This window comes from Schistocerca nitens, chromosome 7, assembly GCF_023898315.1.
Source record: "Schistocerca nitens isolate TAMUIC-IGC-003100 chromosome 7, iqSchNite1.1, whole genome shotgun sequence".
In the NCBI taxonomy this organism is placed as follows: domain Eukaryota; kingdom Metazoa; phylum Arthropoda; class Insecta; order Orthoptera; family Acrididae; genus Schistocerca; species Schistocerca nitens.
In genome coordinates this window covers 529,937,972-529,961,132 of record NC_064620.1, presented here as the reverse complement: position 1 = coordinate 529,961,132, position 23,161 = coordinate 529,937,972, and the positions used below count along the sequence as shown (strand labels likewise).

The 23,161-nt window shown below is 41.6% G+C and overlaps 1 protein-coding gene across 1 annotated transcript in view; it reads right to left on the bottom strand.

The window, feature by feature from the left end:
• The window catches only part of LOC126195738 (cytochrome P450 4c3-like), a 152,388-nt gene that overhangs the window by 85,197 nt on the left and 44,030 nt on the right, over positions 1-23,161 (bottom strand). The window lies entirely within an intron of this gene.

Below are 23,161 nucleotides of genomic sequence, written 5' to 3'. Positions count from 1 at the left end.
CCTGCTACTACAGTCTACTCTCACTGTCAGTGTCTCGTTCTTGCTCTCTCTTACTTCTAAATCTCTTCCTTCCTCCCTACTTCCGCTATCTCTTCTCACTGGGACTCTCTCCCTCTTCCTCGTTGTCATTGTCATATACTCTGTCTGCCATTATCATTGGCTCTCACCCATTTCCACTTTCTGTTATGCTTTGTTCCTGCCCCTCCCCCCCCCCCCCCCCAACCACCCCGCCGGCACTGTCAGCTTTTCTGTTTTCCTTGCACTGTTCTGTCAATCTCAACAATGTTACACTGTCACTGTGTTCCTCTCTTTCCCTCACTCTACCGTTGTCTTCTTCCCTCTTTCTGTAATACAGCCACATTCCATTGTCTTCCAATATTTATTACTTCTTTGCCACTGCCACAGTCTTCTTATCTCTCAGCATAAAAAAGCGCGAATATGTTTGCATGCCAAATTTTTTGGAGAAGTCCTGGGGAAGGTAGAAAGAGGTAGCTCACTTCCAGTCAGAGTATTTTAAAACAAGAAAATATTCGCATTTTTTTCTGCTCCAATAGGAGCATTTTTCCGTTGGATTCCTTCTTTTCCATGTTGCAGCAGGGCATATAGCTCACATGGAAAGACATGTACTAGTCAGTTTACTTATGTGAAACTGACACAACGCAAAATTACACCTCAGATCGGATTATACGTGCAAAAAAAAAAAAATGTGCTTCAGGACTACAAGCACGAGGTACGCGAGTATTTTACGTGTAAAATTAGGATAAATTTAAACCTCGGTGTCTCGGAAATCTGATATGAAGAAAATTTCAGTTTTCCTAGATCCAGATCTTAGGAATACGTCGTAAAAATTACAGATATTTTCTTTGCATATTTGTCTTGGAATCCGTGGCTGGGTTTTCCTAACCAAAAAACAAGTTTTTGGGGTTTCTCTCGATAATGGTTAAAGATTTCTCATAATAGGTAGATGGCTCTTCCATATAAGGGCTAGAGAGTCTACCGTTAAAGTATGAGCTATTTGCTGCGGTTATTTACAGTTTAGATTTCACCTCAACCAGATTTTACGTGTAGAAGTAGGGTAAATTTAAACATCTGTATCTTGGGAACGGATAAGGAAATTTACAAGATGCTCGAGATCGAGGTCTTAAGAACTGTTCTTCTTGTTGTTGTGAGACTGGTTTGATGCAGCTCTCCATGCTACTCTATCCCGTGCAAGATTCTTCATCTCCCAGTACCTACCGCAACCTACATCCTTCTGAATCTGTTTAGTGTATTCATCTCTTGGTCTCCCTCTACGATTCTTACCCTCCACGCTGCCCTCCAATACTAAATTGGTGATCCCTTGATGCCCCAGAACATGTCCTAGCAACCGATCCCTTCTTCTACTCAAGTTGTGCCACAAACTCCTCTTCTCCCCAATTCTATTCAATACCTCCTCGTTAGTTATGTGATCTACCCATCTAATCTTCAGCATTCTTCTGTAGCACCACATTTGAAAAGCTTCTATTCTCTTCTTGTCCAAACTATTTATCGTCCGTGTTTCACCTCCATACATGGCTACACTCCATAAAAAATACTTTCAGGAACAACTTCCTGGCACTTAAATCTATACTCGATGTTAACAAATTTCTCTTCTTCAGAAACGCATTCTTTGCCATTGACAGTCTGCATTTTATATCCTCTCTACTTCGACCATCATCAGTTATTTTGCTCCCCAAACAGCAGAACTCCTTTACTACTTGAAGTGTCTCATTTCCTAATGTAAGTCCCTCAGCATCACCCGATTTAATTCGACTACATTCCATTATCCTCGTTTTGCTTTTGTTGATGTTCATCTTGTACCCTCCTTTCAAGACACTGTCCATACCGTTCAACTGCTCTTCCAAGTCCTTTGCTGTCTCTGACAGAATTACAATGTCATCGGCGAACCTCAAAGTTTTTATTTCTTCTCCATGGATTTTAATACCTACTCCGAATTTTTCTTTTGTTTCCTTCACTGCTTGCTCAATATACAGATTGAATAACATCGGGGATAGGCTACAACCCTGTCTCACTCCCTTCCCAACCATTGCTTCTCTTTCATGTCCCTCGACTCTTGTAACTGCCATCTAGTTTCTGCACAGATTGTAAATAGCCTTTCACTCCCTGTATTTAACCCTTGCCACATTCAGAATTTGAAAGAGAGTATCCCACTCAACATTGTCAAAAGCTTTCTCTATTTCTACAAATGCTAGAAACGTAGGTATGCCTTTCTCTAATCCAGCTTCTAAGATAAGTCGTAGGGTCAGTATTGCCTCACGTGTTCCAATATTTCTACGGAATCCAAACTGATCTTCCCCGAGGTCGGCTTCTACTAGTTTTTCCATTCGTCTGTAAAGAATTCGCGTCAGTATTTTGCAGCTGTGACTTATTAAACTGATAGTTCGGTAATTTTCACATGTGTCAACACCTGCTTTCTTTGGGATTGGAATTATTATATTGTATTTGAAGTCTGAGGGTATTTCGCCTGTTTCATACATCTTGCTCACCAGATGCTAGAGTTTTGTTAGGACTGGCTTTCCCAAGGCTGTCAGTAGTTCTAATGGAATGTTGTCTACTCCAGGGGCCTTGTTTTACTTAGGTCTTTCAGTGCTCTGTCAAACTCTTCACGCAGTATCGTATCTCCCATTTCATCTTCATCTACATCCTCTTCCATTTCCATAATATTATCGCCCTTGTATAGACCCTCTATATACTCCTTCCAACTTTTTGCTTTCCCTTCTTTGCTTAGAACTGGGTTTCCATCTGAGCTCTTGATATTCATGCAAGTGGTTCTCTTTTCTCCAAAGGTCTCTTTAATTTTCCTGTTGGCAGTATCTACCCCTAGTGAGAAAAGCCTCTACGTCCTTACATTTGTCCTCTAGCCATCCCTGCTTAACCACCCTGCATTTCCTGGCGATCTCATTTTTGACACGTTTGTATTCCTTTTTGCCGGCTTCATTTACTGCATTTTTATATTTTCTCCTTCCATCAATTAAATTAAATATTTCTTCTGTTACCCAAGGATTTCTACTAGCCCTCGTCTTTTTACATACTAGATTCTCTGCTGCCTTTACTTCATCTCTGAAAGCTACCCATTCTTCTTCTACTGTATTTCTTTCCCCCATTCCTGTCAATTGTTCCCTTATGCTCTCCCTGAAACTCTGTACAACCTCTGGTTTAGTCAGTTTATCCAGGTCCCATCTCCTTAAATTCCCACCTTTTTGCAGTTTCTTCAGTTTTAATCTACAATTCATAACCAATAGATTGTGGTCAGAGTCCACATCTGCACCGGGAAATGTCTTACAATTTAGAACCTGGTTCCTAAATCTCTTACCATTATATAATCTATCTGAAACCTGTCAGTATCTCCAGGCTTCTTCCATGTATACAAAATTTTTTTATGATTCTTGAGCCAAGTGTTAGCTATGATTAAGTTGTGCTCTGTGCAAAATTCTATCAGGCGGCTTCCTCTTTCATTTCTTAGCCCCAATCCATATTCACCTACTACGCTTCCTTCTCTCCCTTTTCCTACTACCGAATTCTAGTCACCCATGACTATTAAATTTTCGTCTCCCTTCACTATCTGAATAATTTCTTTTATTTCGTCATACATTTCTTCAATTTCTTCGTCATCTGCATAGCCAGTTGGCATATAAACTTGTGCTACTGTCGTAGGCGTGGGCTTCGTGTCTATCTGTCTGCGCCTCGGTGGTGACTCCTTTTTCAAGTAGAATCAGGTGAAGACATTTTTACTTCTGTAGATAATTCACTGACAGCTGAAAAATTACGGGGATGGAATGGTGAGCAGTCGCTACAGGAACGTGATGAAAGATAATGCCTCCGAATTTTTTACGTGAAAATTCTTAAAAATTTTTACATAAAACAATCTTTATTAAGATTCTAAATGTTTATTCTCCACGTATACATTTTTTCAGCCCACTGCCACTAGACTGATCCGAATTGTAACGCGTAACATGGCGCTGTATAACATAACTAAATATATGCATGAGAAAAAGCATGCTATAATCAATTTTGAATCCGAAGAGTTCGTCCACCTTCTCCTTCAGGATGACAGTGACATATCACACACTAGCGCTGCGACATCTGCCACAATCCGACGCCTTTGGTTCACTGTCAACGATTAACCTCCATACTGTTCCGACTTGGCCCCATCCGATTTTCATCTGCTTTCCAAACTTACAGAACATCTTCGACAATATCTCTTTGACGGTGATGAAGCGACACAAGCAGAGTTGAGGGTGTGGCTCCGTCAACGAAGTCGAACATTCTACAGTAATGGTACCAACAAACTCCTCTCTTGTTGGGAGGAATGTGTTCATCGCGATGGTGACTACGGTGAGAAATAAATACGTATGCGCGAAAAATGCAGTTTTGGAACGTTAATAATATTTGGCATATTTAAGAGGCTTTAAAAGTTTTCACATAAAAAAAATTTGGAGGCATTACTTTCCAGCATGCTCTTGTAAGTATGACTTTGTATAAAACTCACAGGGAATCAGACGGCGTATGTGATGTGCCACGAGAAGTTATATTTGTAACATCAGTCTTCTCAGGATCTACAGGAGGAGTTGGTAGAAGACTGCAGAAGGAAAAATAGCGCTATTTTTTTACAGGGAGTAGCTTACTGATTTAGCGCAAAGTCGGGTAGAGTCTACATAAAGCTTTGCCGATAGATTTAGAGAACAGGGCAATAATACTTATGAGTTAACGGATGACTCCAAGGTGTGTGACCCTAAACAAATCTGTAACGACAGCAGTATTGTTACCAGAGACACATACAGTGACCAGAACAATGGAAAAATTTTGTCTTTAATGCTGAAGTCGTGTGGTATCATTGTAGTCGGCAAGGTCATATGTGGCAGAATTGTAGGAAACCTCTGTGAGGAGAGTCTACAAAATTTTATATGTGGCGTTTGTTCCTTCAGCTAACGGCCTTGCCACAGTGGTAACACCGGTTCCCGTCAGGTCACCAAAGTTAAGCGCTGTCGGCTTGGGCTAGCACTTGGATGGGTGACCATCCGGTCTGCCGAGCCCTGTTGGCAAGAGAGGTGCACTCAGCCCTTGTGAGGCAACCTGAGGAGCTACTTGATTGAGAAATAGCGACCTCGGTCTCGGAAATTTACATACGGCTGGGAGAGCGATGTGCTGACAACATGCCCCGCCATACCCGCATCCAGCGACGCCTGTGCACTGAGGACGAGGCGGCGGTCGGTCGGTACCGCTGGGCCTTCGTGGTCTGTTCGGGAGGAGTTTTAGTTTTTTTTTTGTTATTTCAGACACGTCCAAAGAACAGACACCACATATAATTAAGGCGAGAATGGTCAATGATCCCTTCATTGCGGATGCACAACAAGCTTGAACTCTTACGGGAATCGGCGAAATGTTACGAGTAATGAGGATAATGGGCAAGGACCATTGCATCAGCAGTGCGTGGATAAATTGAGAATTTGGGTCTGACGGGAGGTGTGCTAGGGTAATACGTGCAGTTGCAATAACCATTGTGTCTGGATGGCGCACAGGTCAGAGAATGTGTCTAGTAATTGGGAGACCAGAGTTCGAATCGCCGGCAGGCGCAAGTTTTCAACCTTCCTCATTGTTTTAAATCAATGCTCAATGGCAGCTAACGTCTTTAACTCCTTTGCGTGTTGATTCATAGTAGCTACAGGATCAAATGGCGTCTTTGTTTGACGATCCCTTCTATGCAGATGTACACCAAGCTCAAACTCTTACGGGAACTGGCAAAATGCCATGAGTATTGAAGGTAATGGGAGAAGAGCACTACGCCAGTAGTTTGTGTGGTCAAGGTGAGGTTTTGGTCTGACAGGAGCCTTACTAGGGTAGTCTTGTCAGACCAAAACCTCAACTTGGCCACTCTTACTGGGGTAGTCCTTGCAGTTACAATAATCACTGTGTCTGGATGATGCAGTGGTCAGTGCATCAGCCTAGTAAGCAGGAGACCCGATTCAAATTCCAGTCTGGCACCAATTTTCAATTTTCCTCATTGACTTAAATCACTACCCAATGACAGATGATGTCTTTAATTCCCTTGTGTCTTGGAGTCTACGAAAGCTGGAAATGATGAATGAAATTGTCTGCAAAGGATCCTGCAGCCACAAGGAAGACCATCACAACCTAGAGCTCACACTCTAGCATTACAGGGTAAAGGGAACGATGTCACCACTGCACAGCATTTCCAATGAATGTGAGGGCAGGATACCTATCTGCTGAGTCAGTGGCGGACCATTGTTTAACCGGCTTTGGAGGAAGTTCGTGGAAGGGGATCACAGGTATCTGGAGCAAGTTAAGGTATACTTGAGATGAAAAAGTATAATCCACCTCATTAGAGATTAAGTGACATGTGTGGGGGCAGTACTCATTCGCTCACTTCGGCATGGATGAACTTCTGACAAGGGAACCTCCCCATCGCACCCCCCTCAGATTTAGTTATAAGTTGGCACAGTGGATAGGCCTTGATAAACTGAACACAGATCAATTGAGAAAACAGGAAGTAGTTGTGTGGAACTGTGAAAAAATAAGCAAAATATACAAACTGTGTTGTCCATGTCCACATAGGCAACATCATGGACAATATGAGCTCAGGAGCGCCGTGGTCCCGTGGTAGCGTGAGCAGCTGCTGAGCTAGAGGTCCTTGGTTCAAATCTACCCTCGACTGAAAATTTTACTTTCTTTATTTTTGCGTAGTTCTCTGTCCGTTCGTTCAATGACTTCTCTGTTCACTGTAATAAGTTTAATGTCCGTGTTTTGCGACCGCATCGCAAAACCGTGCGATTAGTAGACAAAAGGACGTGCCTCTCCAATGGGAACCGAAAACATTTGATCGCAAGGTCATAGGTCAACCGATTCCTCCACAGGAAAACACATCTGGTATATTCTATACGACACTGGTGACGGCATGTGCGTCACATGACAGGAATATGTTGTCGACCCACCTAACTTGTGCACTTGGCGAATGGGTAAAAAGATTCTTCTACCTTACCCGATTTAGGTTTTCTTGTGGATGTGATAATCACTCCCAAAAACGTGATGAAAACATAAGAGTTTGTCACATAAACTGATAATAAAAGAATTAAACTTTTCACTCGATGGCAGATTTGAACCAAGGACCTTCCGTTCCACAGCTGCTCACGTTACCACGAGACCACGGCACTCCTGCGGTCAAAGTGTCCTTGATGTTGCCTATGAAATACTCAGTTTGTATATTTTGCTTATTTTTTCGCGGTTCCACACAAGTTATTCCTGTTTTCTCAATTGATCTGTTTTCAGTTTTTCAAGACCTATCCACTGTGCCAACTTATAACTAAATCTGAGGGAGGTGCGATGGGGAGGTTCCCTTGTGAGTGGTAGAGAAAAATTTATGGGTTTGAGAGGACGTACTTCCCTGTGTTGGCGAAAGCTATGATGCCACACTTGGTCTGAATTTGCTGTATAAGCATCACATCAAATTCGATATGGAATGACATATAGTGGAACTGAAGTTTATGCGACGAAGTTTTAAGGTAGACTCACAAGTCTATCATACTTGGCCACGAAGGCCACTGTTTTCCTGAGAAACTCGTAGGAGAAAATTATTAGTGGTAAATGCACAGCTGAAGACTTAGAACAATATATGAAAAACTGCAGTCCCTGTGTGCAGAGAGCTGAGTTCAACCATCAACTAATTGTGTTGCAGGGATTGCCAGAGCCAACAGATGGTTCCAGATGATAGATATGGATATCTGTAGACCAATTGCACACAGAGTAACTGGTATGACGTAACTATAATACGTAATTACATGTTCCTGGAGACCTATTCTGTCTCAACTTTATTTTCAATAAGGACAGAAGCTGAAGTAATGGATTAAAATTTCTGCTAAGGCTGGGACTTGGACACAGATATCCTTGTGACTAGGCACATGTGCTAACCACTACGCCATCCTGGTATTGTGGCTAACATAGCTGCTCAGAATACTGTAGTCCAATGTCCTCCCTAACACAAACTTCAATTCACACCTCAGCCCATTTTGATTTTCTGCATCTTAAACGATCAGTATTGACACAGCTCTCCAATATTGAAATCGCACTCGTGCCTGAACCTCAGGCGGAGGTGATCTATTTATCTGACATAATCACGTTTTTCTGGAGACGTACTGAGTCTCAACTTCATCTTCGATAAGAATAGAATATGAAAAAATAAACTAAAATTTGTGTGAAGGACGGGACATGAAGCCAGGTCTCCTGCTTACCAGATAGATATGCAACCCCCTACACCACCCTCGTATTCTGGAAAATTCCGCTGCTTCGAATACTGTATTCAAATGCCCTCCCTAACACAAACTTCAATTCACACCTCAGCCCATCTTGATTTTGCCCTTCTTAAAACATCAGTCTGTCAAGGCTCTCTGATACTGGAACAGAACATCAGCTTTGTACGTAATGAAGAAATACTGCCTGCACCTCAGGCATAAATGATCTATTGATCTGATACAATTACATTTTCCTGCAGACATATTGAGTCTCGAGGTGGGCTGAGGTGTGAATTGAAGATTGTGTTAGGAAGGGCATTGGACTATGGTATTCCATGGGGCTTTGTTACCCACAATGCCAGGTTGGTGTAGTGGATAACATGTCTGCCTCGAAATTAGGAGATCAGGGTTTCAGTCCCGACCCTGGAATAAATTTTGATTCACTACTTCAGTTTTTATCATGATCGAAGGTTAACTATAAAAGATCACTTTTACAGTTATTTAGTTGTGACTGCTATGCCAGATCAGCAGGTAGAGACAGGAGCTCTAGTAGTGGTGAACACTGGAGAACATATCGAGGTTAATAAGCGATGGGAGAACAGAATGAGTGCATGCAACTGTAAGAAAAAAGTTACTACATAATCGTCACCATAGTGACTGGGGCACTTTGCTACTGTATATAGTAGCAGCCTATAGCTCGAAGGTGCAATAAAGAGCTGGGTTACCAATGTCTGAGGTCAATTATGGTCAGAAGATGCCCTCGCCTTTGAATTATGTAACCACCACCTGCAGAAGATGTATCAACGGTGCGGAATTCTGGGAGGAGATTGAGCGACATTTGCCAGCAGTTTAAAAGAGCAAACATGAAATTCCTGGAGCGATAGGAACGGACGTTAAAAAGGAAGGCTAAGGTGCTTAAGCGCTGTACTGGTATCTGTGGATTTTTCCAGGGCCTTCAAGAATGTAGGCGTCTAAAGGAACTTTTTAGTAATAAAAGAAGTATGTAAACTCATTTTCCTATATTCTGAAAATATGGAGTACAGATGGCAATGCCCATGGTACAATGAAAGACGACTGCTGAGTGGACGTGGACATGGTAAGATGTCGTTTTCTTGGAACAAAGTCTGAAAACAATCTAGAGAGTGACAGGAGAGTGTGCATCATGTCTAGCTAGAGGCCAGAACTAGAGAGAGCAACCAATGCTCTCGCTGCATTCTGCAGCCAACACGTGATCTCTCTCATAGCTACCAGCTAATAGCACTATGTAAAACGTGGGATAATCGCACCTCAGAATCGATGCCTTATTTAGTTTTCTTCAAAGGGGGAAGGGAGGTGGGGGTGAAGGAAGATAAGACCCGCAAAAAGGAGTGGGAGATTTCTGCCTTCACTTCAGTTTATCCCCATGCTCTAAGTTATGACAGGGCTAACAAGTTACATGAGAATTTCCCTCAAGGGCGCAATATATGTGTGAATTTAATCTGTTTTTTTTTATGATCAGTTATAAATGTTATGGCTGTGTTAATGTTTGTGTGTATTAAGAAGTACTGAGATGCAGGTCATAGAAGGTGTTTCATTTATGCAAGAGATTTACGAATGAGCATAAAGGAGACCTGTTGTTGTACTTAAAGTATCTGTTTAGGCAGTATGTGAATGGTGGGATTTCTATGTATGAGGAATATATAATGTTGTAGATGACAGTGGAAACTTAGTGCTTCTGGTTTAGTTTCGTTTAGTTTGGTAGTGCAATATGCTGATTACTTTGTGAAGTGTGTGCCTATCAGAGCATCGGTTGTCTGTGCATAAGTGAATGTGCAGGCTTGTCATTGAGCATGGATATTGTACCTATGTACTTTAGTCTTTGGAATTTAGATCAAAGGTTAAATTTCTTTTTAGTAGGTTATTTGTTGTGACAATTTATTTATTAAGATCATGAGACTCAAAATAAGTTAGCGCAGCTGAAGGTGCATGATGTACCACTGGTCATGTCTGGCAGGAAGTATCATGCATTACTCTCCACTATGGAGTTATTTCAATGTTGAGCCGACTGAGTCACAATATGCCCTACGAAGTTGGTACATACAGCCCATGGTCAGGCGAGCTCGACTTACTCCTCATGGAGAAAATGTGTATGTTTTTTCTCAGGAAATGATTATGGATACACATGAATGTTTTCAAAGGGCAGGTGCACACTGTCTCATTTCAGTGGCACATCTGAGAGCTTTTATCTTCATATGTTATGACCAGGGTCAGTTAAATAACGCACAATGATTGCAACTGCATGAGAAGCATCTGGTAATCAATTGCCTCTGTTGTGCCGTCTTTGGACCATCTCCCTAGCTATCATTTTTTCTGGAGCCACCTCATTAAACACCACACAAATCATGCTCTACCTATGTGACATCCAGTTCGAAATTCTACCTAGTGAAAATTTGAACTACCTGAATTCGACACTCCTAGCCTCTGTGGACCAAATGTTCGCCACCCAGAGTGGTCAAATTTCGGTGGAGCAATTGTTGGATATATACGACAGCATCACCGTATGTGGAATCTCAACTTCAGTCACACTCAAGATTTTACTATTAGTAAACACTGTCTGCTAGTATCTAAGACATGAGTCACATATATTCCAGCCCTACGAACCTTCCACCTGCAGGCTTAAACCAATAGTGTCGGTACCTGTGAGGAAGGCGCTTTACTGTTGAAATGTTGCAGTAAGCCTCCTATTCAGATTGTTAATAAAGACTAAGTGATGTGTCCCAAATTAACTGTAGAGAATTAGCTAGTTCCAGGTATGACTACAAGGAGAAATCAGAGGACAAGTTTTTCAGAGAGGAGAGGAGTGTAATGGCATGAGCCTTGGCAGGAGGGCATGTCGCCACAAAGAGGGCCACCTGCAGCAATACACTGACATAGCATTGCTCTACGACACATGCTTGGCGCCACTATTCGCTTGCTGGTCACTGTCAAAAACTGTTTAAATGTGTGTGAAATCTTATGGGACTTAGCTGCTAAGGTCATCAGTTCCTAAGCTTACACACTACCTGACCTAAATTATCCTAAGAGCAAACACACACACCCATGCCCGAGGGAGGACTCGAACCTCCGACGTGACCAGCCGCACAGCCCATGACTGCAGCGCCTTAGACCGCTCAGCTAATCCCGCACGGTGGTCACTGTCCCAGCAGTTTCTGAAATCAGGGACACCTCGGCACATGGCATACATGACAGCAGTTAGGCAGCAGTGACCGACCGATACAGACACAGCAACAGGGTAGAAACGGATTTTGTGACATTCAAGAGTTCCTAACTAGGAGTGAATTGTATAATTTCATCTGTGTGTTTAGTTTCTTGAGTTTTGCTTGTTAATTTAATATCTAACAGACAAGTTCTCGCGTTTTCGTTTGTGTCGGAAAGTAAACGGATTTTGTGACATATTACAAGCCCATAATGAAGGGCGAATTATTTAGTCTCACCTGAGTGCTTCGGTTGCTCGGTTTTTGAATTCCTGCATATTAATCCAATTTATTAGACAGAGTTCCTGCGTTTTCGTCAGTGTCTACATTAAAGTTTTGCAGCAGGTACCGATAGTTCGTTTGTCTGGTTAGTGTAGTTTTCCACGGTTTTTAGTATGGATAGGGAATGTGATTGTTATGTGCAGATGCGAGCCGAGGTGGTGACTGCTCTCAGCTCCAGTCTGTGATGACTTTGGTTACACAGCTTGAAGCTGCAGTGGATGGGCACTACAGCTGTGGACCAGCCGTGCGGATCCAACGAACGTCCAGCTTGTCCGAGTCCTCCGATCGGCCCTTATCGATGGTCAGCCTAGTTATTGCTCTCACTGCGGTTGACCCCTCACCTGTGATCGAGTGGGAGATAGTCTCGGGGCGTGGAAGGCGGTGAAACACTTCCCAGGGGGCCGCATGTAAGGTCTCCTCAGTTAATCTGACAAACAGCTTCCAGGTGCTGCCTGTGGCTGACACTGTCGCTCAGTCAGATGCAGTCGCCTGTCCTGTTTCAGAGGAAGCCTCTCACCCTGCAAGATCTGGGCAGTGGCAGAGAGGGATTATTGATATTTGGGAGCTCCAGCGTTAGGCGAGTTATGGGGCCCCCTCGGGACATGGCTGCCAAGAAGGGGATGAAAGTCAATTTTCACTCCGTGTGCATACCAGGTGGAGTCATTCAAGACGTGTAAAGGTTTCTTGCGGATGCCATGAAGAGTAAAGAGTGCAGCCAACTGCAGGTGGTGACGCACGTCATTACCAGTGATGTGTGTCATTTTGCATGGAAGAGATTCTCTCTGGTTCTGAGCGGCTAACAGAAATGGTAAATGATGCCAGCCTTGCTTGCGAGATGAAAGCTAAGCTGACCAATTGCAGCATAGTCGACAGGACCGACTGCGGACCTCTGGTACAGAGCCGAGTGGCGGGTCTCAATCAGAGGCTCAGACAGTTCTGTGACCGTGTGGGCTGCAAATTCCTCGACTTGCGCCATAGGGTGGATGGGTTTCAGGTTCCGCTCAATAGGTCAGGACCTCACTACATGCTGGAGGCGGCTACAAGTGTAGCAATGAACAATCAGTTTGATTTGTTACCTGAAGTAGAAGAGCCTCAAACAGTTTTTGAGCAAAGTAGTGTGCAGCAGACTCGTAGTAACAATTTTACTGCTAGGTCGGGAGTAAAGTCAAGCAGAAGGAAAAGAGTCCTGCTGTTAGGTAGCAGTCATGGGAGAGGTGTAGGCCAGTTGCTACAGGACAGGCTATAAGTCTAGTACCAGATCACAAGAATTGTGAAACCTCGCGCTAAGCTTAGCCAGGTTACAGAAAACCTAGGGGCCTTGTACAAAGATTTTGATAGTGAAGACCATGTTCTTATAGTAGGCGGAGTAGGAAACAGCTTGGTTAGCAATTAGGACTATAGTAGTCGATGTGACCTGGATGTAATAGGAGCAGGCACAGCTCACACTCGTGTGGGGGTTTGTGGATGTCTTGCAGCGCCGTGACCAGCCCTGGGTAAATACGGCTGTCAACCGTAGTACCAGAGAACGGAGGGTGGGGGGAGGTGGGGGAGGGGGTTACTGTTGGCAGAAACTAAATCTCATATCTGTGCTGTGTCTGTTGATGCAATTGGGAGGTGAGGTTACACTAGCCATGGACTGCACATGAATAGGAGGGGGAAGGATAGCTTAGTTGATCTTTTGCAGAAAATGTAAGGGGGTACACATACACACAAGAAAAAATACCTGTGATTACTGGAGTCAGAGGGACACATTTTTAAGGTTAGAGTCAGGTTACAGACAGAGAGTATTGAAAGAGATTAAAACAGAAGAAATAAAATTTGTGTGTTTCATCAGAACATTAGAGGATTGGAAAATAAGATAGATGAGCTTGTTGTATGCCTAGGAAATAGGATAAATTCTGAAGGTATAGATGTTTCGTGTCTCTCTGAACACCATGTAACTGCAGGGATGGAGAAGTTAAATTTAAGGGATTACAGCCGGCCGCTGTGGCCGAGCGGTTCTAGGCTCTTCAGTCGGGACTCACGCTGCTGCTTTGGTCGCAAATTCGAATCCTGCCTCGGATATGGATGTGTGTGATGTCATTAGTTTAGTTAGGTTTAAGTAGTTCTAAGTCTAGGGGACTGATGGCCTCAGAGCCATTTCAACCTTTTTTTTTTTAAGGGATTATAGATTAGCATCGTATTCGTGTAGAGTCAACATGGAAAAAGGAGGAGTTGCTCCTTATCTAAAGATGGACAAAAGTCAAAAATATTGAAGCAAATACTCTTTGAGTGGATCAGATTCTTGAAGCATGTGCTTGTGAGTTGCTACTGCAATATACTTCTATAGTAATTGTAACAATCTACAGATCCCCTCAGGGTAACTTTCAGCTATTCATGAAAAATCTAGAGGCATTATTGAGCTACCTGCAGGCAAAAGGAAGCAGTTAGTGGTTTGTGGTGATATTAATGTAGATTTCTTAAAAGAAAGGGATAGGAAAAATGAGCTAGAATCTTTGTTTGGTTGTTTCAATCTACTATCTGTTGTAAGTTTTCCAACTCGTAGGTGGCAGGATAGTAGGTCACTTATCGATAACATTTTCATAGACAGTGCTCAAGCAGAAACTATTAATGTGTACCCAGTTGTTAATGGGCTATCTTATCATGATGCACAGTTAATGGAAATAACACATGTAGCACCTTACAGGCTTGAGGCAGGTTCATACAAGGCAGGGAGACATATTGATGCGAACAAGATACAGAGTTTCAAGAGCAGCCTAGAAGAGGCAGAATGGGATGAAGTATACACAGAGAATTATGCTGATGCCAAATTCAATTTATTCCACCGTAAATTTGTCTCAATATTTGAGAGTTGCTTTCCTGAAAAGTTATCCAAAAAAAACATTACAAAGTCAAGTAAGCCATGGATTACTAAGGGAATTAAGATTTCGTGTAAGAGGAAGATGTTTGGCGTCCAAAAAGCGACGGGCTTGTGACTGTTCTAATGTCTCTGTAGCTCTGAAGGTCGCCTGACGTTCTGGACCCTAGTTCCGGTGAACCTGAGATTGTTCCGAGGTTTCTTGTGTTCCGATAACTATCGCAACTCGAGCTCTCTTTGGTGCATCTACTAGACCAGACTTACGTTTTCAAGGGAATAGTTTTAAACACAGTTTTCGGGATTACCGTTGCATTTAATTGTAGTATCTGCACAAAAATTCCCCGCCAATGCCAGGTGGTGTAGCAACTCACTATCATAAACCAAGAGCACATTAACACTGGATTCGCAGTCACGGAATAATCCATAAACGCTAAGAGTCGCCGACCATCGCGCCAGCATCGTCTAGCTATCTCCACACCATATTTCATTGGAACCGATTCAGCGGTTGAGTCGTGATAACGTAAGAGACAGTGCTATTTTCTCATTTTATAATATTGGCATTAGTATGGAACTATGGATGAAACACGTTGAGACTTGTATAAGCATTGTATGATTACGTTGAATCGTATTACATACACCATAAAACCGATAAAAACATTTTCAGAAAAGGTCAAAAGTGAAAGAGTAAACAGCTTTTTGAAAGAATAAATTTCTCCCTTACTCGTCTAATATTCTTCAGAGCAATAAATATCTTGTACTTCATACTCAGTAAGATAGTCTATGTTCTTCCTCTGTGTTCAAGCTATCTTGTACCAAATTTCATCGAAATCGATTTAGCGGTTTAGTTGTGAAAACATAACAGACGCAGTTACTTTCACATTTATAATATTAGTAAGAAAATATGGATTAGTACGGATTAAACCTGATGACGATTGTATAAGCACTGCGGCTGCGTCCGCCTATCAGTAAAATGAATTAAAATGTGCACATGGCTTCATTGCCCGGGAGACATCAGTTGGGAGGTTGGTGCAGCAAGTCTTTTTATTTGACGGTTCTTCAGCGACTTGCGCATCGATTGTGATAAAATGATGATGAATACAACACACACATCCAGTCGCGGGCGGAACAAATCCGACCCAGTACTCTGTGGCCAAGAGTCAGTAATGGTAACCAAGTGACAACGAACTGTTTGCGTAAGTCGGAAAGCGTTTTTTACAAGATGCGTGATGCTTAGTGGCTAAAATTCGACGGTCTTGTGGCTGACACTAGTATACAAATATGGACTAAACATGGTAGAGGATTGTATAAGTAATGTCTTCATTACACTGAATTGTACTATGCAGAACATGTGAAACAACAAAACCATTTTCACAGTTATGTTAAAGATCAGAAATCAGAGAGTAAATAGCTTTTTCAAAGGGCAATTACTGCTCCATAGTTCACGTTATATTCTTCAAATCAATAAATATGTTATACTACACAATTTCTAAAGTATCCTATATTCTTCCTCAGCGTTCAAGTATCTTTGTACCAAATTTCATCCAAATCTGTTGAGCGGTTTAGCCATGAAAGACAGGTTACTTTCGCATTTATAATATTAGTGTGTGTGTGTGTGAATTAAAAATAATATTCTACAAAAAACTGTTCTTATTTGTTGCCACCCTACAGCAACTTTCATGGTGAAAGGATTAGGATCTTTTAAACCATAACACTAATATAATTAATTTACTTATTGTTTATTATCATCAATAATACTTTTTCAAAGTTATTATCATTCCTCTTTAATTAAGGAAAAAGAAGTTAGTTGTATGCAGAGTTATATCATGCTAATGCTGTCAATTGTTTTCGTACATGACCAGCAGCATGTGATTGCTTACAGGCAGAGATACATCACTATAAAACTAAGAGAGGAGAAGAATGATTTTATGTACAATATTTACATTACTGAAAGTAACAGCATGCTGTGAGACATTACACTAATACTACAACAAATGTTTGTGTACAATATTCACACTGTATGGGGATTAGTAGCTGCAGCTGAAGAAGAAAAAACCAAATATACATACATTCACATACATATCTACAATACATAAAAGCACAAATACTGTACAAAAGCAAAAACAGACAATAGCGATAATAATGCATACAATTTCTAGGTACACATATTGTGTGGCCATTCATATGCATACACACATGCACACAACTAAGACAATCATTTCATCTATTGATTGCACATACACACATGCAAATACATATGCATACTCAGTCACTCGAGTGAATAGTGTGAGAATGGGAGGGTCTCGATCGTATCCACACAGATGAAGCGTTAGTCCTCATGGCACGATAAAACCTGCTTTCAGTTGCAGTGCAGTATGCATCTCATGGCCCCATGACCAAAACAATACTTGGTGCCCCATATGCAGAGATGCATCACCACCACATGGCACTCAATGTAGTCTTCGATTGTAAGAGCCCCTGAGTCCCTTAGCTCACCTTTGAGTGGCACCTGCATATAGGCCCCATAAACTCCACAATCGATGAGCTGTTTGCCTTGTCTTCCATCAAGCTGACAACACTCGTATTCTGAGACGTTATGCCATAATAATTGTTGGCTGCATATCCAAACATGTTAAATTCCTTGAATTGTCTCTGACAACCTGATATGGACTGTAGCCTTTCACCCAGTAGATGAAACTGTCTGTAGCAATATAACATAACTTGGGATCCGTTTGGTTTCGGAGACTCGTATTGGAATTGGTTTGTGGAGTTTGGAGAGGTTGGAAATAATCATACCAATACAGACTCATTTTGTGGACTCCAGGTACCACTCAAAGATAGGCTAAGGGTATGCATCATATGGACTCACGGGCTTATACAATCGAAAACGACATTGAGTGCCTACATGGTGGTGATGCATCTCTGCATATGGTGCACCAGGTATTGTTCTGGTATCTCCAAAGCGACTAGTCCTCCGTTGAAGAGTGTGGACTACTTAAAATTTTACCTGGCCATTTTATTCTCTGGCACCATAACGCCCATCCCAAAAGTAAACTAAATGAATGTCGTGATGGTTTTTAATAACATCCATGATTTTACCGAAAACTGAATTATTTATTGATTTATAGAAATCTTTCTCCAAATCAGATACAATGAAAGCCCTCTTGTCGGCATTAACATCAATGTGTTTCTTCAACCATGGATACTGGTCGAAGGAGATGCAAAAGGTAATTGCAGTAAGTCGCATCCCCAACCTGAGGTATTGCTAGAGGTTCCTATACTGTAAAATGCATGTCTGCTTATTCCTCAGCGTTATCATAGAATGATTTCGTGAGTATAACCTAAATCGTCAGATGGCCTGTATCCCTCCTCAGTCATTCGTCGGTTATTCACGTTTGTGTGGTTGTGCATGCATTGGCAGAGTCCTCCATAAAACTTGTGTTCGAGAAAAAGTAACACTTCAACATCAGTCAACAGTTCAATGTTGATACATGTCTTTTTTAACGTTGCATGCCATGAAAATCTTGGTGTGAAGAACAGAAGGCAGGATCCAGAGTGTATGTGCCCAGGCATACAAGTCAAAATTTCTCAAAAACGTCTGTGACCAAGCACACATCTGTACAATTTAACATATCTTCTATCTAAATTAGAGATGCTGAAATCTTGGCAAAAAGTCACCATCTACTTATACTCTGCATCCTTAGGCCAATGTCTCTGAGTTTACTGGTGAATGCACTTATATCTGGCAATGTGGTTTTTCAGAGTCTTTCAATAGCATCCAGGTATTCAAATGGAAATACCCATTACTCGTCGCAAGCTGAAACTTTCCATCATTAGAATATGCGGCTGTGGTGATACACGCATCCTCCAGATTCACTGTCTCAGCAAGTTTCTGAAGAGATACATGCATAAATTGTAATGAATCCAGGAAGTGGTGCTCTATTCTTGGCGTGATTCATTTGGGGTATTTTTCTGCAGTGTCAGGTATGATAATGACTTTATCATTTTTCAACCCAAAATCATTCTAGTTTTCAACAAGAAAGTGAACATCATACCTGCTCAAATTGTGGAAAAAGACAGGTATGTGTCATGGCAGTTGGTATTTCAAGTTGCATGCTTTGGTGGAGCCTACCCATTAGATGACAGTGGTCTCTATGTCCAGTTCCTGGGTATACCAAGTTCAACTACCTGCTTATGTAAGATCATTCTCCTGCAATGTTTTAACTTCATGCGCTGTGACATAAGGTTCATATTGTTCTGTGAAAATGGTGTGAAAGGCTTTGTGATCACCTTCACGGAGCGCCATAGGAACTAGAAAGAGTTCAAGTTAGTGTATGCAACGAAGGGGGCAGTGTTTCTGTTGGGAGTGTTCTTGAAGTTTAAGAACCTTTTATTATATGTACATATTTCCACATGTATTGATCCTGGCTCGACCAATCAATCAGATGTCTTTCTAAATACTCACACAAAAAGTAAAACAGTTAAGGCACCTATGGTGAAAATGCCATTCATGCCTTTTTGTGCTTATTTGGGCGAACAGTAGGGTTGACACGTTTATGATCCAGATGTAGTGATGCTTCTCGCCTTCGGAGAATACAAAATTTAGTATGTAGGACATCCGTGACTGAGAGGCATGATTAAATAATTTAATTTCAGTTGTACTAATGACTTATTCAAACCATGACAGGTTTAAGGATGTTCAAATCCAACCTTCAGTTTACGAAATTATTACTCTTATCTTTGGCAGAAACTGTATGCCATTTGGCAGCAGCACTCTACGAACGCCAAACACGACTGAGGTGCGTCACACCAGAGGTCTGGAAGTGCCTCTATGCCTCCAACATGGCCCTTGTCATCAGTGGTTGGCGTTCATTGCGTGCAGCTGCCTGGTGGCTGACAGATTCCGCCTTAGGTGCAGTGATTCGGAGGCCTTGCACTAATTGGCCCGACCACATGTTATGCCTGATCCAATATAATGATTTTATACAGATGAAGATGGGATTTTAACATCTCAAAACCAGTTGAGGTCTGAATAAATCAGTAGTACAACTGAAATGGAGCTTTTTTAAATTAATAGACTTCGGAGAATAGCAGTAAAGATGCACGTTTGGAAAAGTAATGTAGTCCTACTAGTAAGTGCTTCAAATCTTGTGGCTTGTCTCTTTACTCATCTATTTTCAGACCCTAGATGTGATCCGAATAATTATGGCCCTGCCTCTCGAATTGTGGTAGATCTAGGATCGTGACAGGGAATGATATGCCTTTGAAATTATAATTCTTGCAGAATTTGGATATATATATATATATATCCTTAAGATATGAATTATTTGAGTAATTTCTGTTGCAAGCCAGGAGCGAATGTGCAAAGCAGTGTTCATCCTCCTCATCTAGATTCTGGATATTGGTACATACATGCCTGTTTAGTGGCAATATATTTTTGGAAGAAAGATGAAACTGGACCCCACATTAACTGGACAGAACCCTACCAGTACAGATAAAGATGTAATACACAACTGAGCACCTTACCACATCATCTTTCCTGCATACCACGAAAAGAGGCTCTGTATGACAATCAGTAAAAGTGCCATATCATTCTGCACTTGATTCACTCCTAGATACCACGCAATCTTTCCCCCAAATTTCAATAATTCTTTTCTCTGCAGCATTACTGACCTATTTAGGGTGAGGGTGGGAGGGGGGTGGGGGGTGGATGTGCATCAGTACAAAGTGCAGAACTGCTCTGAACCTAATAGCAGGATACCACCGGTCACAGTGATTTCAGGGAGCTCACTTTCCAATACTGCTTGGGCTGCTTGGTAAGCATGGATGAATATTGCCAGTTCCTGATAGCACGCATTGGTGTTATCAACGCGAGATTGCAATATGCTGTCACTGAAAGGAGTCTAATGTGGTAGTCTAATGCTGCTGCATGCTTTAGTTGGTGTTAATTAACAAGATGGGCTATGGGTCTGCTATTACTAGACCTGGGACAATAGCCAAATAGGCCCAGATGAGGTGGTTACGACTCATGACGATGCAATATAGATGCACCCACTCATAAAGTGCAGGGTGGCGGTGACCCCATCAATGACAGGTCTGGCAGCAGCGTTGTTCTTCATACCAGTACTGCTCACGATGGTGTGTTCCACAGAATTCGAGGTGCAGCAAGTCTGCCTCCAGACACCACTTGCAAAGGCAGTAATTCTAGGTCATCATGTAACTCTGAAACACACACATTATGACAGTCAATAATTATATATTCACACAAACATACAAACGCAAGTGTACGTAGATACTTACTAAAAACCTCTGCCTTTCCCAACTACATTAAAGGAACACATTCTGCCCTACCGGTCTCATCCCACTCATGTCAGAGCCTCACGGGGGTTGTTACAGGTGGAGATGATACGGCTGGTACCTCTTATTTGTTAAGCAGTCCTGAAACAATGTAGCAAATTATGAGTGTCAAAAGTTCATGGACGCTCTCAAGTAAAAAGGAATGTATACTTATGTAGAAACTCTACGTGGTTACCATCATCACCAGCATCAGATATTCGACTAACAGGCATCCATCTACCAAAATTATGGATCACATCCCAGAGCTCCAGAGTTGTGTTCGGCTTACTTGGGAAACAAGGATACTTGTTAACTACACATGAAACAGCAGTAGCCCTTGCATACATATATAAACACACACACACACACACACACACACACACACAGACACACACACACACACACACACACGTCTCTCTCTCTCTCTCTCTTTGTATGTGTGTGTGTGTGTGTGTGTGTGTGTGTGTGTGTGTGTGTGTGTGTGCAAGTGGGAGCTGACCACTGCCACTTTCACCATTGTATCAAGGACATGTCGAGAACCATGTCTCCATTTCTTTATGAGGAGCCTAGGTGATGCATGTTAAATAGCCAATTGGGGCATTTGAAAATAAGAAGTGAATAAGTAAAAACGTAGTTTCTTTCCAAAACAAACCAATTTATTTATTGGTAAACCAATTCAGTAGTACTTTTACATTTATTGGATCGTTCATGAACTCATGTTGTCCATATTTCTTCTTCTTCAGCTTGCTGAGGGCAGGGTATTAGTGTGTTTAGAGAGTCCGAATATGCGAACTTCTAAAAATTTATTGAAATCAAACATCTTCTTATGACCTTTGATGTAAACTATGCTGTATCTGTGATCATACCTTCAGAGTAATGACACCATATCTTCATATGCCTCTCCATCATCATCTCAGTGTTTTGCACAGAAAAATCGTGTCAACCACATCTCTGTGTTTTTTTTTTTTTTAATTTTTACTCCACTGCACTGAACTAAACGGACTAGTTGAAACAACGATTCTGGAATATCTGATTAATACTTATCCAGTGTATGTGAATGCGGTGAATGCAACAACTTTAAACACCAACTGCCCAAACTCATTGAGAAACTTTTGTGTATCAGCGATTATGTTAGCACTTTGAGGCGTCATTGTAAAGTACTCCACATCTTGTGTAATAACTCTTCATTTATACTATGCATTATACTGTTCTGGTGGTGTCAAGTAGTATAGAGATGTCTGAATAAGCGACACTTCACGAGATGACTCTGGAAGGATCGGATGTTTAAACAGCACCCATGAACAAAACGTTACTGGCAGTTTAGCTCCGGAATTGAATACATGTGAAAGCTTCAGATTCTCTTTGTATGAAAAGGTTGTATGCAGCACTTTCCACACCAATTTACCCAGACCAGTTTTATGCTCTTCCCCTCCTTCTCCTAGAATGTACGGATTATTATCAGTAGCACCTCAAACTAAAATGAGCTCTCCTTTAATTTTCATACTTGTGCACTATTATCGTCAAAGTATCCCATTAACATTTTGTCCGCGGTACGCACACTAAATGCATTATCTATCGATCTATCTATGAACCATCCAGCACTTTGTAAGGCATTCAGATCCAATTTTGAGGCAGACATGTATGGTTTGAAAGTCGATGTGATTCCGAAGTTGCTGGTGTGGTTGATTTCGACACCGTCAAGATAGTATCGTATTCCTCGTAACACTAAAACGAGTGCATTATCTATCAGGTGAAATGTCACTGCCACTGCTGTAGTCTTCATCTTAGACGCAAAATATCCATCGCAAATATAGGAAACCCTTGCTTGGAATTGTTAAACCATCTTGATGTTGAGTAAGAATTCTTATCTCATCGTTGCTGTTACACTGTTAAATAGTGTAGAAGCAAAATATTTTTGCAAAAATATTCCTGACTAATGATAAGCTCATCATATTTAACTAGGATCTTCATATATAGTGATGTCATTGACAGGTTTCAGTCCTATTGATTTAAGAAACTCGAAATTCTTCTGTGTTAGCACATTCTCCTTCCTCTGCAAAGTCGTCTTCTAACGTCAGTGCGCATTCTATTCATACATTGTACTCATGATGTTGCTTCAGCTGAAGACATATTATAATTTCTCACCGCAAAAATCGACTACATTCCTGTTCTGA